The 17,834-nt window shown below is 43.7% G+C and overlaps 2 long non-coding RNA genes across 9 annotated transcripts in view; one reads left to right on the top strand and one right to left on the bottom strand.

Moving 5' to 3' along the window:
- LOC101706718 (uncharacterized) overlaps positions 1-7,412 on the bottom strand; it is a 43,556-nt gene extending 36,144 nt beyond the window's left edge. For 3 of the 8 annotated variants that reach the window (XR_015443570.1, XR_015443571.1, XR_205255.3), the window contains exons 1-2: positions 7,069-7,412; positions 1,500-1,692 (exon numbers count right to left, since the gene is read on the bottom strand). This is a non-coding gene — a long non-coding RNA (uncharacterized LOC101706718). The remainder of the gene's footprint in view (positions 1-1,499; positions 1,693-7,068) is intronic. The other 5 variants (XR_002394981.2, XR_001183494.3, XR_015443568.1 and 2 more) reach the window with 3 other exon arrangements.
- On the top strand, positions 6,262-16,776 carry LOC147823612 (uncharacterized). Its single transcript, XR_015443572.1, has 3 exons — positions 6,262-6,572; positions 11,255-15,783; positions 15,887-16,776. It is a non-coding gene; the product is annotated as an uncharacterized LOC147823612 (long non-coding RNA).
- The last annotated feature ends 1,058 nt before the right edge of the window (positions 16,777-17,834 follow it).

The following is a 17,834-nucleotide window of genomic DNA, read 5'->3' as shown; positions in this document are numbered from 1 at the left end:
GAAATGGGAAACATCCGGACCACTTAGGGGCCGGGTCTTCCCTCCTTTGACACAGGCGTCATTCTCGGATGGCTCTTCTACCGTGGCTTTTCCCTTAAGGAAATTGACAGTGCCTTTCTTAAGAGGAAAGGTAGATGTAGGATGACTGCAGCTAGTTTCCCCTACCTCATGGATGTCCAAGGACTGAAGACCAATCCATTGGGCTTCAGCAGAACTGGAATTGAGGATGGAATCAAGAGGACAGGGCTACGGTCTCAGCCTTCCAGGAAGATTTGCTGTCTTATTGCTGCCTATGCTGGCACAGGAGCCCCATACTCCTCCTCCCATGCGCTCTTTCCACCTCAGCTTGACTCACATAGAGCTTTGGCCTGCTGGGGTCCTAAGTGCATTTCACAGTTGCTACAACCCTCTCCCTCATTACCTGGAAACTGTTGCTCAGTTTCATAATCCCACAATGCTGAACAAAGAATGTGTTCCCCTTCCTCGCTTTTTCTTGCCCGGCCAGAAGCCTTTGGCAAGCTCAGCAGAGGTCACCTTAGAATCAGGTGCCTTTCCTGGTGAAGTCGGCCCACTGAAGCCTGGAGGGGGAGTGTGAGAAGCAGCATCCTAGAAACTGTGGCTGCCCAAGACTGTGCCATCAGCACAGCCTAAGGGTCAGTACAATTCCCCTTCTATGCAATGTGTTTATGAAGACAGAGACTTCCATAACAGGGTGGAAAATATGAAGTTCCTAGAGGGTCCAGAGTTAAGCAGTTCAGTTGTAAGGCAATGGGAAATGGTGGCCCTAGCAAACTGCTAATGCAAGAAGATGCTGCCAGATCTTCCTGTTTTTAAGCAGAAGAAGTATAGATTTTAGTGTGAAGTCTCTGAGTTTTAAAACATTGTGCAAGCCAAACCAAAGCTATCTGTGGGTCATATCAGGCCTGTGGACTCTCAGTTTTCAGGCCCTGCTTTAAAAATTGATGTACAGGAGTAAATCTACTAAAAGCAAGACAGAAGTGAAATACGAACAACCAACACAGTACTGTAATTCATTTGCTATCACTATAGTTATTTGCACACTAAGCCCTTATTAGGTATTATTGACTGACTTATTACAATAAGTTACTTGCTTGGGATTGTTTTGAAATTAGCGTCTGCATCTGCATCATTTCAGAACTCCCTCAGCTCCTTACTGAAGCTCACATGATACCATCTCTTCTCTATTAGCAGAGGACAAGGCTTGGGGGGGGTAGTTTGAGACTTCATAAAAGGTCACTTTGGGGAGATGATCCTTTGTTAATGACCTTCTCAGGTTTCTCAAAGACCACCCAGGCCTTTGGCTTGGAGATGAAGCCAGGACTTCAAGTGCCAGCAGGGTAATCAGGAAAAACCAAACCTCCTGCCTTGGGAATCATAGAACACATATTCTGCAAGGCTGGTGGCCGAAGCCAGAACAAATCACCATGTATACATTGGTGGGGAGGCAGCAGAGAGACGGAGGGGGAACGTGTGCTCACCGACTCATGGTGTCTGTCACAGGATCGATCATGCCTGATTGAGAAATCTCCATGACGTGCAGTGGTTAGGCAGGCTTCCAGACTCTGTGAGTCCTGGCTGTGCTTCCCAATTAAGAGTAAGACTACTCCACAGGGTTGCATGATGCTTCAGCGTCTCTCCAAGAGGGGTATGGATATGGCCAAGGGCTATCTCCTACAGAAGTGCAAAGAACCAGAGTCATATCCATTTACTAAACATTATTTTTGCACCATATGATTGGGGAAAAGGCAATCCCCAGGAGCCAGCCATCTCCCGGGGATGAGTCAAGACATGAAGCCAGTGTGAATGTAGCTTAGAAATACCAGTGACTATGGTATGTTCTCTTCCTTTTAGGTCTCTCTCTCTCTCTCTCCAAATCTATACTAGTAGTCAGGGTCTTCTAGAAGAACAGAATGAATAGACTATATATGTAATTATAATAGGGGATTTATTAGATTGGCTTATAAGATCAGAAACAGGATAGTCCACTCACTGTGCTGTCTGCAAACCAGAAGACCAGAGAAAGAAAACAATAGCTTCTCAGCCTAAGGAGCTGGAAGCCTCAGAGTAAGAGGGCTGAAGAAGCGGCCAAAGTGACTACACTAATACATACCATAGTGTGAGCGTTCTTACTGTTTTGCATTTTCACTGTAGCCATTCTAATGTGTTTTTGTATAGCATTTGGGAGAATGGCCAATTTTTTTTATCATAGTATGCAAACTTCAGATTGCACGTGGCTTTGACGGCACCCAGGTATAGAACCAATACTCCAAAGTTCTGTTATTGTAACATTTTAATGATCTATATAGAACATGTTTACATAGCATTTCAGATCAAATTCAGTAGTCCTGGAAGTGACTCTGACAAAATGCAGGACCAAGCTTCATGGTCCACACAGCCTACCCCACCCCCACTGTTCTTCCTGCTGGCTTTCAACCAAAACCTCTCTGTCTACAAGGCTGATTCTCCATCCATCCTCCTCCACATCCTGTACAACTGACCCTGCCAAGCTTGGTTACACTACCTCTCATTTACTGCCTGCTCTTTCCAATTTCTACAGTACTTCCAGGGTTTTCCAAACATCTCTGCTGTTGAGGCATCTGAGGTACTTGTATGATTACATATTTCCAGGCTCCCTCCTATGAGAAAATCTGGAGAATCCGTGTTATGGTTGATTCCTCCAAGAGCCTCAGGTACTCAGAGGCAGGGATTTTGGAAGGTGATTGGATTATGGGTGCTTATAGGTGACTTGGAAGAGGCGGGTCACAAAGGGAATGACCCGGAAGGTCTTATCTTTGCTTCCTAGCTGCCATGACAGGAGTAGATTTCCTTGTCTGGGCTCTCTCATTTCCTGCTTTAGAGCCAGCCTACCATGGACTGAAGATGTCAGCCAAAATAAACCTCCTGTCCTTTAAATTGCGAGTTTGGGTATTGTGCCCAAGTGAGGAGAAAGTGACTAAGACAAGCTGCGTAGTTTCAGAGTACCCCAGGTGATTCTGACACTGGGGGGAATTGGAAGAATAACTCTTGCCATGGACTTTAAGAGACACAGGTAAAAATTGTCTTAAGCTCTGACTAGTTAGGAGTAATCCCTCAGTAAGACTGGTTACTTAGCTCCGCCAAACCTCCTCCACCTGCCACTCCCCTACTCTCTACTCCCACCTCCAGCCCCAGAATTTCTGAAAATAGATCCAGGACCCTCCACCTGTTCCCCAGCTGTTTACAGCTTCAGTACTCAAAGTGTGGCTTGTGAATCAGCACCACCTGAGAAGTTTCCAGAAATGCAGAGCCTCTGCCAGCCCCAGTCTTACTGAAACAGTGTCCGAAGTTTATCAAGACCTCTAAATGATTCATGTCCACCTTAAACATTGTCAGAGCACTGCTTTATTAGAAAGAGAATGAGTCCAGATGTTCTGAGGAATCGCAGCACCTGACCAATGTAGAAAGGGTGTGAGCTTTAGACCTAAGCCCTTTCTTTAGACCAGGCATTGATACCACGTTATCTCATTCCATATACTCAAGTGCATATGAGATAAGTGCTATTCCCACTACTTTTAGTTTACAAACGAAGCAATTAAATCACAGGGGGTTAAGGAACTTGTCAAAGGCCACTTGAATATTCAACAGTAGAGCTAAGATTTGAACCATTAAGCCCAGAAGACATCCTGCTCTTGTTAGTGATGCAGAGCCATTTTAAGCGACTTAAGAGTCTCCAAAAGTGAGAGAAACTGCTGGGGCTGGACTGATGATACTGTGATTCACCTGGAGCTCTACACACTGGGGAGAATTTAAAGAAAGGGTATTTGAGAAAGTCGTATTCTCACGACATCCAACATCTTGGATGCCTGCTTATGTCACCGCTGACAAAGCATGTTCACAGACTTTCACCCTGGGCTACCAGCATGGAATGCAGATCAGATCTCTCTTGATGGTCTTACATAGCTGTAGCTTCTAACTGAATCCTACAGCTGCCATGTGAGACTGGGATTACCTCTATTGGGCAGATGAGGAAAAGAGAAGTTTAAGGGTGTTCTTCAGGTAACAGAAATAGTTTGTTACCCTGATGAAACTTGAATTTAGAACTCCCGAACCTAAGTCTAAGGCAATTTTCTCACTCGCCTCTTTGGGGAGACATACATGTTAGGGAAACTGAATGTCATAGCTTGCTCAGAGTGAAGGATTTCCTCAGGATGTGGGGCTTAAAGGAAAGTCCTGGGCAAAGCAGGGTGAGCCAGCCACCCTACTAGAAGCCGCCATGCTTATGGGAGATCCCTATTTTGCACCAAGTTGGAGTGCTGTTTTTACCAGTATGACAGCCAGCCCCCCATGCTGTGCCCCAGCACGCTTCCTGCTTTGCGCCCAGGGACATCATGGCCACAGGATGGGTCCCCTTCCGTGTGCACTGACTGCACAGAGCTTGCTGCAGTGTACGTGTGCTGTTGTGGTGTAGACCAGCGCTTCTGAATGGAAATCACCTGGGGATCTTGTTAAGCAGCAGACTTGACCCAGTGGGGCTGAGGGGAAGTTGGAGATCGTGTGTTTCAAAAGCTCTCTGAATGCTTGTGGCCTGGGGACCACACTCTGTAGAGGAAAGAGAATCCACTCTGGAAAAGAAAACAGGAGCCCAGAATCTTATGCAGCATGTAAAGTGGTTGAATCCAAATAAACTCTGAGACCTTTGTTTGGTGCCTCAGATGATCTGGATTCAAACCTGCCACCAAATAACTGGGCTACCTTTGGGGAATTATTTAATTTCTCCGAGACTCAGGTCACTTCTTATCAAGTCCAGTTGTTATTGCCAGAGCCTTACTGTGAAGAATAAAGATAAGGTCTCTTGAGGGCACAACGTATTCTTTAGTAAATACACAGTACCTTTATTCTCCACAGAAAGATGGTGACCATGAGTCATGATTGTCAGCACAACTGGGTAAGAGACACTGAGCAAGTTTCTCACACTCACTCCTGGGTGGATCTGGGTGGTCATGGAGGCCTGACCTTGGGGACTATATCTGGTCCCTGGTCCCTTCCTGTCTAGCACTGTTCCCCTGCTCTGCTTCCTGGCCATCATACTGTGAACAGCTCCACTCTGCCGTGCCCTTCTGCCAAGTTGGCTCCTTTGGAGCCAGCCAATCACAGACGGAATCAAACTGGGAGCCGAATCAACCATTTACTCCTCTAAATTGTGAGCATCAGCCATTTTCTGCCAGCAACAGGAAAGCTAACCAATTCAAAGACTATGATTGGTGTCACTGTTAAAGTTTCCCTGGGTCAGAAAGGTGAAATAAATTTCTAAAATTCACAGGTTTGTAAGTTGGAAAAGCTGAAAGTATGACCTATTTCTCAGAAATATTGGCCTTGAAGCTTTGCTGACTCAGAGAAACAAATCTGTAAATGGCAGCATTTTCTGGTTTCCTGAATCCATTTATTCCCCTAGTATGGACTAGGCACGCATGCAATGTGCAGACACTAGAATGAACAAGACAGGCAATGTTCCTTCTCCAGAGCAGGGGGAGAGGACTCAGAAAGGGAGAACCAAGAAATGACTCTTGGTTCTTGTATTAGGGGTGCCCTGGCTGAAAACTCATGGCCTTGGACTACCTCACGGTCCAGCTACCTAACGTCGCAGTCAGCAGGCCGACTGTGGCTTTCACAGCAGGTCACAGGGATGAGGTAAGTGTAGTGCTTCAGGGACACGGAGAAGGGGCCACTTTCACAGAATGTGTTTCCTCGGGCCCAACTACACTGGGGCTGTATATGGGCCTGTCGTCTCCTGCTGGACCATGAGGCATGCTAGATGGGGTCGGAAAACGGGAGGTCAGTTGGAGGATGCTGACGAGAACCTCTAGGCAGGGAGGCAAAGCTGCCTGGGAACGCTGCATCCGTAAGAGTATGAGCCGAGATGCTCTACTGGTGAGTGCCGAATGATCACATTCATGCATCCCCGGTGGTGGATAAACTAACATCCAAAGGACCCATCCCTGCAGACCGGGAGGAATCACTACAAGCTCTGTGACCGACGGGAGCCTGGCAGTCCAGGAGAAGGCTCCAGCTGGTTTCCATACGTGCAAGGCGCTGGCCTGTGTGCATGCATGTGCACATTAGGGAGACACTCTTGGTAAACAAGAGGGCTCCAGTTCATCCTCTTTTTGAGGAGCGGCTCTCTCCCAGGGAGGGACATCCAACAGATGTCAGAGAAGAGTAGAACTCCAGGCAGTCTGAGGAAATGAGGTAGGTAGTCAGCCAGTTCATGAGGGAATTTAGATTATCAGAACACCTGATTAGAAGAGATTTTGTTCAGCTCTCCCTGCCAACTTTCTCAAAGATAAGGGTCAACTGTGAGGCCCTGCCCTGAAGCAGGAGGGAAGCCGGCAGTTGTGGACTCGCCTTGGCAGCAGCACCATCCGACCTAGTGGAATCTGAGTAAACAAGGGCCTGCACTGCCTTGGAGGCCCTGTCTGGGAACCACTAAGCACAGCGAGCCCTCAGCCCTGTCTCTTCCCGGGCTCCCTCCTGAAATGTGATGCTCGGTCGAGTTGGAAGGACAAAGGAACTGAGTAAGTGCAGTTTGCTCTCCAGGACTGTTTTCAGCCTTGTTCCAATTATACACATTTTCTTTTGGCTTTGACAGATCTGGGTTTATGAAGCTGTTCTTTTGGTCCTAATGAGCTGAACAAATGGGCCCCGAGTATTCCTTGAGGGATGTGTTACTGGCCGTTAGGAATTTGTTTATGACATTAGCATGGTCAAATGCGGGTAATTAAATAAGAAAGTAATACTGACTCCTGACTGCCCTGCTGTCTACCTCCCTGCTGTCTACTTCCAACAAGGCTTCATGCAGAATCCTTTCACCAAGGTATCAGAAGGCTGTCAGACAAACGGAGACAGAAATGGACAGGGGTGGAGTACTTTTCTTGGGATTTGCATGTTCTCACCTGCTGGGGAAAGAATAATGCAGGTAGAAAGGCAGAAGGGCTGCATTTTTCAGCTGTGGGCCACAAGCTAGAGGCCAGAGGACTGGGCCCCTGACCCACATCCGGGCTGAAAGCTTACCTGTTGGTGACCTTGCCTCTCTGTAAGTGACTTCCAGCCTCTAGGCCGAGTTAGGGGTCAGAGGCTGGTGTCTTCACCTTGCTCACTCCCCGGTGGGCCTTCTCCAGGCTCCAGGTCTCTGCTCCTTTCTCCCCAAGTCATCTCTCACTGATCTCACTCCTTCTTGTAGATGGACTCTGACACCTATGGCAGCGTCAGTGTCAGCAGCTTTGACCTCTCTGCAAAGATCCCATTTTATACAGCAGCAAGCTGATTGGACGCTTTGTGGGTGGATTTGTTTTTATATCATTTCCTTTTATCAAAGCTCACACAGGCCAAGCATCAGTCTTTAAATAAAGTCTGTATTGTGATTCTGTACATGGCATAAACAGGGTACCGACTTTGACCTCAAGTCTAGGGCCTTCAGCCATGCGAAGTAACAGTGACACTTCGGTGCACCAGGCACAGAAAGGAGAGGCCCGGGCAGCTGTAAAGACCAGAGGCAGTGGATGGGAAGGCCTTGCACACTACCTGGCAGCTCCAGACACTGAATAAATACAAGCATTTCTCTATTCCTGAGTTGCTCTTGGGATTTCTATGCTGCTGTTACTCTCAGGTTATCTTTTATATCAATTACACACATTTTTCAAATACAGAAGTATTTTAAAAGTTGACTGTGTATAAATACCCTGCACCTTAAGACTGTTTTCTTATTGAGTCCCACTATTAAGTTCTCATGGCAAGAATAATTTCAAGTTACCATAAAACTATAAAAATGCAGCAAAGATTTCTTCAACGGTAAAGAACATTAATACTTTTATGATTAAAAGGCTAGTATTGGCTTCTAAAAATTCATCTCCCATTAAAAAATATGGAAATTAAAAGTATTGAGTCCAGCTTGTGGAAATCAGGGGCCTTGGAAGGTTGCTTCTCCTCATTGAATCTGGCTAATTTTCTTATTGATTTAAGGTACTTTAGCAAAAGAGTTTATATCTAGCTTTTCTTTTAAAGCTTCTTCGTGTCTTTTAAAGTAACGGCCTCTGTTCTGAGATCACATTTACGCTGTGGGCAGCAAGTTATAACAAAAGAAAAAAATCTAGAGATCCTTGAGGAAGAAGGTCAAAGTCTCAAAATCCAGAGTCAGGTGCTCGTGGCTGGCAAGGTCTGGAGCAGACACCGGTGTGGTCAGTAAAATTCCTACTCTCTCGTGTCCTTCCTGAGCCCAGTGCTGGGAACAAGTGCCCGTCCGAGTGCAGTGCTGTCTTTCTTACTGTTCTTGTCATTTTTCTTTTTTTTTTTTTTTTCAGTTGTAGGGTTTTCATATTTGCAGAAGTCCAGTGCTTCATCTCTGATGCTGGGGTGAACTAAACATGCTTCTTGTGAGGTATCGTGCCTGCTGTGTATGTTGTGAAGTAATGGACTAAGAGGGGATAGATAAACTTTGAGCTCTCTCTATGGGAGGTAGAGAAATATACGTTACTCTCCTTTTAGGAATCTATGCAAGACCAGTTATATTTTCTGGCTACAGCAAAAATAACATCAGCCAAAAAGAAATGCATCCTTAAAAATTTGTGCTTGAAATCTCCTGTTTCCCTGTCTCTTATGAGCAACCAGACATTGTGAAAGTGATTCAGACATTAAAAATATGATCTGGGTTAACACCTTGGAAGGTCCTTTCCCACCTGGGACCTGTAATCGATTCTCTTCGCTCTGCTTCTTTCTTCCAACCGCGATGATGGCGTCCACGTTTCCATATCCTGGAACAGCACGGCCTCAGTGCCACAGCAAGGTGTGTGTGTGTGCATGTGTGTGCTTCTCTTACCAAGGAGAAAAATAACTACTTTTACATTCCTCTGAAAAACAGGCAGCTAAGAAACCAATTTCTCTTGGGGTCAGAACATTTAACACATTCAGCACAGGTCAACCTGGTCAGCACCCACACCCATGTGTCCAATATGAGAAGACCAGCATCAACAATTTCACTTAGCAATTAAAAACTGAAAATCTGGAGAGGCGGAAGTCGAAGACAAAGGTTACATGAGGATCCGAGTCTCCGGTCTTTGTGCTCCAAAACCTTCTCAGTGAGCGCATATTGAACTACATTGGATTTGTTGACAAAAATAATTTAGGGTCAAAGTCTCATGGGATGGTCCTGGTGGCAGGTGGGAGCCCAGAATGAGGCAGGCGTTCACCCCAATACAGAGGACAGTACCTGAGCGTCTCCTTGTTATTTATATTTTGTCCACAAGATGGTAGCGCTCACTTTTCCATCTGATGTAAAGCTGGCCCAGGAGCCTAATTTCCCGTAAAGTAGAGAACCCTTGGTGTTGAACGGAGGCCAGGCAGTCTGGACATCATTCAGCAATTTTTTTTATTGTGATGAATTGTCAATTTGAAGTGCATCTAGTCCTGCTTCGGCAAGGTGGGGATTCATCTGAGGCAGAGAAAACCCAGCAGTGCATTGCGTTCCAGCTTCTTAGCAGGGATTTGAGAAGCAGGAATACTTGGATATCTCAAAACCACACAGCAAGGATCAGATATTGATACTTTCCAAAACACTACCTTAGTACATCATGCAAAAGACATTCGGAGTGTCAAGTTCTATTAGTCTGGGGTGAAATTTTACACAGTAACAGAGCTCCTTCCTCGAAACTAGTTCCAGTGGGTGATAGGTGGTTTCCCTCGGATCCGGGGACGTCAGACCTCAGAAGTCAGGAAATTCCCACGGGCTGAAGGAGAGGGTGGAGACAGCAGTTGGGCTGCTCTGCTGTGTGCTGTGTGCCTCTCTCCCCACCCAGCCCCAGGCCAGGGGCGACAAGATACAGATGGGAAACACAGCTGGCCTCGTTGGCTTCATGGACCAAAGGGTCTCCTTTGAGGATCCAGGTCTCAGGCTCCCTTCGTCTGCTTTTTGAACTCTTTTTAAAATGAGAAGCTCAAGTGGGATTTCCTTTCATCTTACTATATTATTTTCAAATTAGATTAGGTCTCATGTCCTGTATCAGAACCACAAAAGCAAGGCTGCAGGGCACTGAACGACTTCCCATTCTGCTGCCAGAGCAGCGGAGGTCCCCACCTGGGCCCAGGAGAAGAGGCACATGAGCAGGAGCACAGGCCAGGAGTGGAGACAGTGGGAGGGGGCCCTGTGCCCCAGCTCCAGGGCTGCCTTTCCAGGCCTTTCCAGTGGCTTCCAGAAGGGAGTCAAGTTTTCTTGACCCTTGCATTCTGGCATGCATCTTCTGAGACACTTGCTCCTCCTCGCCTTTACTCTTGAGCCCTTTCTTTCATTCTTTCTGGTTCCTGAAACTTTAGCCAGAAACTCCAGAGCTGCGACTGACACAGTCACCCATGGAGCTTTCTCTAAGAAGCAGTGCACGTGTGGGTGTGGCCAGGTTTTTCCCCAGGACATGACAAAGTGCAGAGTTATGATTAAGAGAGAGAAAAAATATGCTTTAAGATGTAGTCACAAGCAACTGATTATGACTGGGTAACTCTCTTGCTTTCTGTGGCAATGGGGTAACTTCTTCCTAAGTCAGGGCTTTCATCATAGTCTGTGTAATTATACGACAAATTCAATGCAACCAGAGGGAGTATTCTGCTCTTCTTATTCCCGGTAGTGTGTTGTTTACTGTGTGTAACCCCTCACTTTATATGTGATGGGATAAATATTAGCAGGTGGAGTTTATTTTGAAAACACACTAGCTTGGAATGTCTGGAAACCCTGTGCTTGTCCCCCAGGAGGATAGTCAGGGTCCCTGAACACTAGGGTGATGCAGAGATGCTGCAGGAATACCTACAGGGAGGGAAACTGGAGAAGGGAAGGAAGCAAAGGGGGAGGGAGACAGGGAAGGAAGGGTCTCAGAGACCATCACAGGCTCCGTGAATGTTCTCAATTGCGTGTGTGTATGTATTTTTATTCTGAATAACAGTAAGGTTGTTTTTCTTCTAGAAATGTACAGTACTCTGTCTGCTTGTCATTTTAGATGGTGTTGGGTAAAAAAGCAACACAATTCCTCAGGGTAAAATCCAGTGCTTTGAAAAGCTCTGTAGTGTTTTGAAGGACTCCTCAGTCCTCATATTGATCCACCCATCAATCATTCTCTCTCTCCTTTCTCTTTATCTATCTATCATCTATCTATCTCTGTCTGGATTATAATATACATATTGTCTTATAACCTTCACTTAATTTATCGCAACCTCTTCCCAGGTGGTTCAGTAATTTTCCAGACTGTAATCTCGAGCAGCTGCCTGGCATTCCACTGCATAGAGCACCAGCTGGTTTTCTGACCTCCTGTCATGGTTGGGTATCATTTGACTGAAGCTATTTGAAGATGCAATGAATGATGTCCAAGACACTGTCATGTCCTTCCCCCGGATAAAAGACGATACAGGCTGGACCACATGTGTTGAGACAGAAGACCACCCCTGGATGGGGATGAAAGCCACTCCTTCAGACTCTGAGAATCTGAGCTCTCAGCTGCCTGAATGGACCTCCAGTCTGCAGAGCAGGACACAGCAGGAGGAAAAAGGCCAACCAACAGTATGACCATGAGCTGCTTGTCATTTGGCCTTCTGAAATTGTGGACTCTTTCCCACTGGAAATGGGGTATACTGGAAAGGACAGCATGTGCTTGGCTCCAGAGTCACCCAGGAAAGCATGCATCAGTGGACCTCCACTCACATGAAGATTTATGTGTGGATGGGGAACTGCCAGAGGCCCAGCCTTAAGAGTCGCAGACATTCTGTACATAACAACCTCATTCCTCTGTGTGGTGGCCCTGAAGAAAATGTTCTGTTCTTAATGAGCAGTGTCCCCAAGGGAGGAGTGCAGCCCAAGAAGCCCAGAAGATGGGCCGGCACCTGGACACTGTCACTCAGGCAATGTACTTGCAAGGTTCTTTGTGCTACTTGGAAGATAAAGCAGATTCTAAATTCTATTACCATTACTATTAGATGCCCTTTGTCTTAGTTCCTTGCTTCATTACTGAGACAAAATACCCAACACCCACAATTTAAGGATGGAGAGGTTTATTTTGGCTCTTGTTTCAGTCCATAGCCAGTTGTCTCCTGGCTGGGAAGGCATGGCAGAGGGCCTGGTGGAGGAAGGTGGCTCACAGCATGGCGGACAGGAAGCAGAGAGAGAAGGGAGGAGCTGGGGAGGGAGATGTAACTTTCCGCTTCCACCCACAGTGACCTCTTGTGACCAGGCCCCAGCTTCCAATAGCAAGTCGGTCCTAATGCCGTATAATCCAATCACCTTCCACAAGTCCTCCCCACGATCCCGTGAGGCTTTAGAGGGGTGTCTGGATATAAACACTCTCCTGTACTCTTTCATCCCAAATGTCTTTTTCAATAAAATTTTTTTTCTTCTCTAGTGCTTGAAGTGAGGTGAACAAAGAGGAAATCAATAAGCTCCCATCTGAGTAATGCCTCTCCCCACCCACCCTCACTCACTGGGCTGAGATGAGAAAGAGGAGCACTGTGGAAAAGTACAGTTGGCTGAAGACTGTGTGCTTCACCCAGGCGCAGAGAGGGCTGGTGGCAGTACCAAGAAGGCTGAGCCAGTATCTGCCTCCTCCATCACCCCACCTGTTAAATCTGAGCTCTAAAGAAACCTATGTGTGAAACACATAGATACCGGGTTTCTGCTTTCATGAACCTTGCAGTCTAGCAGGTGATATACATATTAAATTTTAAATAATTTCACATTTTAAGAGATCATATCCCTGCACTATCCTCTTCTTCATCCACATTCTGAACCGTCTGAGAGAAAGACATTGGAATGGGAATGGTGGAAATCAAGTGCTGGCTTTATGACTGAGGGAACTGTTGGGGACATGTGGATGACTCAGCCAGGTGGGTGTTCTGCTTTGACTCTGACTGAACTTTCTCCCCAGAGCTGCATGACTCCCTTCACAAGGCCCTAGCTTAATCATCTAACGAGTCCCTGCAGAGAGACACCCAAAAATGGTTAAGGTCCTCTGCCAACAGCATCCATTGGCAAAGAGTCTGTGGTCATCCTCACCTTCTCCTACCCAAGCCGAAGCTAGCCCAGAATGGGTAGCTAGCTGGTGTCCTCCACTGAGAAGAGACAGCCACAGCCCTGGCCAAGTTCTGTTGGCTAAGTGAGCAAAGAGCTAGGATTGGATAAGAGAGCAGGATTGTTACTCTAGTGGACACTTTTCCATGTAAAGTCCAAAAAGTGAGGGCTGAACATACCCCTTCCTCTTAGGGTGCATGGGAAGCCCAGGGAACTGTGGGAAAGCTGAGCCCAGGAGCCCAACTTATTCCAGGGGTGGGATGAACCAGCAAAGTGTGTTCCTGTTCTCAGACAATTTGGGGATGCACTATAAAAGGAGGAGTAGTTGTAAAACAAGGAGAAGGAGCCATCATAAAACAAAGATGAATTCTGTACTAGTAACGTAAGCTAGATTCAAAGGTGTATGGAGGGGGAAGCAATAGATGTTTACCAAATGGTCACCACTATTCCCTGCTCTTCCTTTAGGGTCCCCTCTGACCTCTATCATCAATAGTATTAAGAGAAGATGGCACGCAAGATGGTCTCTTTACTATTTCATCGTAGGGATCCATCCATTAGAAAGTAAAGATTTCAGTCTTATTAGGGACAAATTCCAAGACTGAGTGTTTGAGGTTTTTTGGTTTGTTTTGGTTTGTGTTTTGCTCTTAGATCTGTTGGCTGTCTAAAAAACTATCAGATCAAATCATCTTTATGACATCATCTAAACAAAACCTCAAATTTATCCAAAGTATAGACATCTGTAAATGCTTTTACAAATCTGCATTTCATTATGAAGTTAGTGTATATTTGGTAAATATTTTAGAAAATACAAAGACATCTCACCACTCAAACTCCACCATGGTTATCACTTTGATGTACTACTCCTTGGCTGTTATTTCATTTTTCCCTCTGCATAGAATTTGCTTTATTTTCTTAGTGGTTTTTCTCTGTATGCATTACCAACTCTCAATCCTCTGCAACAGATTAACTAATTTGTGTACTGACCATCAGTAAATGTAAAGCAAATAATCTGTAAGACATTATTGCAGTGAGTATAAATCAGTGGAAACCTTCCTTCAACAGATATCTATTAAAATCTACTAAGTACCAAAGATGCTTCTATAAGCTGGGGAAACAGATGAATAAGAAGAGTGACTCCTACCCCCACTTAGCTCACTTTCTGGTCCCTGTGTTAGAAGGCTTCAACTGTCTGGAGTATAGACAAACCCAGGGCTACATGAGGGTGCCCTTTCTCTTCTCTTACCCACTAGGAAAGAAGCTGATTGAGAGCAGATCTACTTTGCACTCCCCATCCATGGTTATGGTTTCTATCCAGATGTCCTGCTGAACGCTTGTGGGGTTGTAGGCAGAATCTTGGGAAGTGATTGGATTATGGGGCTTATAGCTGACTTGCTGTTTAGAGGTGGGGCATAGTTGGAAGAGGTGAGTCACTGTGGGTGTGACCTGGAAAGTCGTATTTCTCTCCCTGGCTCCACCAGTGACTCTCTCTCCACTTCCTGTTCACCATGATGTGAGCAATTTCTCCGCCAGACCCCTCTGCCATGCTACCTGCTGTTGGAGCCAGCCAACAATGGACTGAAACCTCTACAAACTGTGAGCTAAATAGACCTTTCCTCTTTTAACTTGTGAGTGTTGGGTATTTTGTCTCAGTGACAGGGAAAGTAACCAAGATAAACAGCAAATCACAGTTGGCGGACAAGCAAAGGAATTCCTTGTAACAACTCTGAGTTTTTACAAGGCTGAGTTTTTCCAAACTCATGGCTAGAGATGGAGGTGAGAAAGAGCAAGATAAGAGAGACACATGCTTCATTTCCAGTTCAATATTTGAAGAAAGCCAACTAGCTGGTAATAATCCCATTATTTAATCAGCTAACTTTGGGCCAATTCCAAGCAATTAATATGACATGATTTTAAATTTATTTTATAATTTTTAGGATTTCAGATAATATCTATAAAATGGTAAGTCGATCAATAAATATGGACTACAATTTTAACTAAGTATGAATTTCATCATTTTCTATAATTTTAACCATGATCTGAAGATTCCCTATAAGCCTACCATACACCCTCACAGATGACATTTATTAAGAGTTGGTGACAATAGCAGTTGTTGGAACAGACATTTTTGTTTGATTTGTTTTTTATTTTTTTTCAGTACTGGGGATCAAACCCAGGCCCTTGTGCCTGGTAAGCAAGTGTTCTATACTGAACTACATTCCAAGATCACAGTTAGACTTTGTTTTTTAAAATTATTTAACCTGATTGTAGCTATTTAAGGTTCTACAGAGATGTCTTCCAAACAATTTAAAAAGTAATGTTAACATTATTTCTGGTTCAAAGTTAATACAAGTTCTTTAAATGTAATTTTGGGAAATGTAAATATAACCAAGTCTCTAGGAAGATGGAGGTTAATTTTATTACATGCTAATTGTTTTCAAGGGAAAAATGTTAACATTTGAAACTTGATCACTTGCTTTGCATGTAGGAAATTTGTATTGGAGTCCAAGAGTCTTAAGAAAAGGGAAGATCAAGCCCTCAGTCTTTTTCCCAGAGGTTACAAGGATTTATCAGGGTGGTCTGTCCCTGCCTCAGGAGGAGGTGGTGGTGGAGGGGAATCAAGGATTCCAGATTAGGTCACTGTGCTTGCTGATCTGTGTCCTCATCACCCTGCAAGACTTATGGTTGCAGCATGATTGGTGAGGTCATTTTCTTCACTTATCTCTCCTATCTTTTCTCCAAAATCCTACTTGAATTGGAATTTGATTTATATTAACTCTGGTTTTTTTTGTTTTTTGACAGGAAAAATGTAGGCTATTATATACAGGGAAGTCATAATTCATCATGAGAAGCATCAAAGGAAGTTGTCTAATATATGAGAGTTTAGAAAATATGCCGTCTGTATTCATCAGGTTTCCATTGCTGTGACAAAATCCCTGAGGAAATCAATTTAAAGGAGTAAGGATATTGTGACTCACTGTTTCAGAACTTTAAATCCTTGGTTGCTTGGCTCCACACAGCACTGTTTTTCTTTAAAGGTTATTCTAGGCTCCTCCCCCTCCAGAATATAAGCCCTCAATTTATTCAAATCTTCTTTCATGCTTCCCAGGCTGAGACTGTAGTTTTCTTAGTGTAAATCTATTGTAGTTCATGATTAGAATTTTATATGACTAATATGTTATTTTATATTTATATAATATTGATATGTATATCAATGGATATATAAAATTATATCTGATATATTATTATGTATCTATATAAGTACTTATATATCATATATTATAATTGATGTACCTTCATTTTGTATATCAGATTATTGTATATTAAGAAATAATGGTTATTTATGTTGTATCCTCCCTTTAAATCATTTTTTGATTCTTTTGTGATTTTTAAGTACTGAATCTTATATAAATAATAATAATATCCTTTCTTCCTTTCCAATTTTGCTCCATTTTACTGTTCCATGTTTTACTGTCTTTACTCAAAATCCCAATGTAGAATAATAGTGGCAGAAACAGTATACTGTATTTGATTTTAGTTTTAATAAATTGCTCATGTACTTTAAGCACTGTCTTTGGTTTAAGGAAGTTGATTTTAGCATGCTAAGAGAATCATCTTCTAATATTGATGTTTTGGACTTCCATAGAAATACACATTGCCATAAATTAAATAGGTTTGAGCCTTCACTTAATGATTACAATTTTTCTTTTTTGATCTCTTATTAATGGATTCATAACTATAAATTTCATTTTCATTTTTATACAAGTACTACTTTATCAAAGAGGAATTGTACTATAGAATGAAATTGGTTAATATTTTACATATTATATTTATGCTTCTATATTTATGCGGAGTTGGTGTAGCTTCACTGCAACATTTTTATCAATTTTGGGCTTCTGGTTTATGAGATTTTACAGGTCCTCAGGAACACTTTCCACTTTTTGTATGGATAGAAATTTGTTTTCTTAATACTATAGGCATTATTATTTTTTCTTTAAAAGTTTAAAATAACATATCAATTCAATCATTGGGACTTCCAACCTCAATTTCTTGATAATATTTTAAAATCTTTATAGATATTAGACTTTATATTTTTTCTATCTCTTTTAAAATAAACTTTGTTGAATGATATTTCTACAGATATATTGTAATTCACCGAAGCACCAATGTGACATTGTGTTTACTTGAAATTTATTTAAAATAGCTGCCTAAAATAATTTTCAATCAACTTACTGTTTAACTGATCTCCATACATACCTTCAGTGCTTTATGAATTACATTTAATTCATGATAGTTGTTAATTTTGACAAATCTGTCACTTGGCATAAAATTATTGGAGAAGAAGAGCACATAAATGATGGATTTGGAATGTCCCCCAAAGACTAGTGGGATGCAGATTTGGCCTGCAGCTGGTGGTGCCATTGGTAGGTGATGGGAACATTAGAAGGTGGAAACTAGTTGGAGGAAGTAGGTCATTAGGGATGTGCCCTTGAAAGGGATACTGGAACCCCAGCACCTCTTCCCCCACCCCACTTCCTGGCCACCACGAGGTGAGCAGCTTTGCTCCTCTGTGTTCCCTCCATGATGTTCCTGCCTCACTACAGTGCTAGAAACAATGGAGAAAAAAAACCCCATGGATTGAAACTTTAGAAACTATGAGCCAAAATTAATCTTTCTTCCTTTAAGATTTCTTAGGCATTTTGTCATAGCAACTGAAATCTGATGAACACAGATGGTATATTTTCTAAAC

This window comes from Heterocephalus glaber, unplaced genomic scaffold (assembly GCF_053883595.1).
Source record: "Heterocephalus glaber isolate CG9 unplaced genomic scaffold, H.glaber_assembly_v1.0 deba00001572, whole genome shotgun sequence".
Classification (NCBI taxonomy): domain Eukaryota; kingdom Metazoa; phylum Chordata; class Mammalia; order Rodentia; family Bathyergidae; genus Heterocephalus; species Heterocephalus glaber.
Note: the sequence above shows the minus strand (reverse complement) of the source record. Positions and strands in the feature narration are given on the sequence as shown.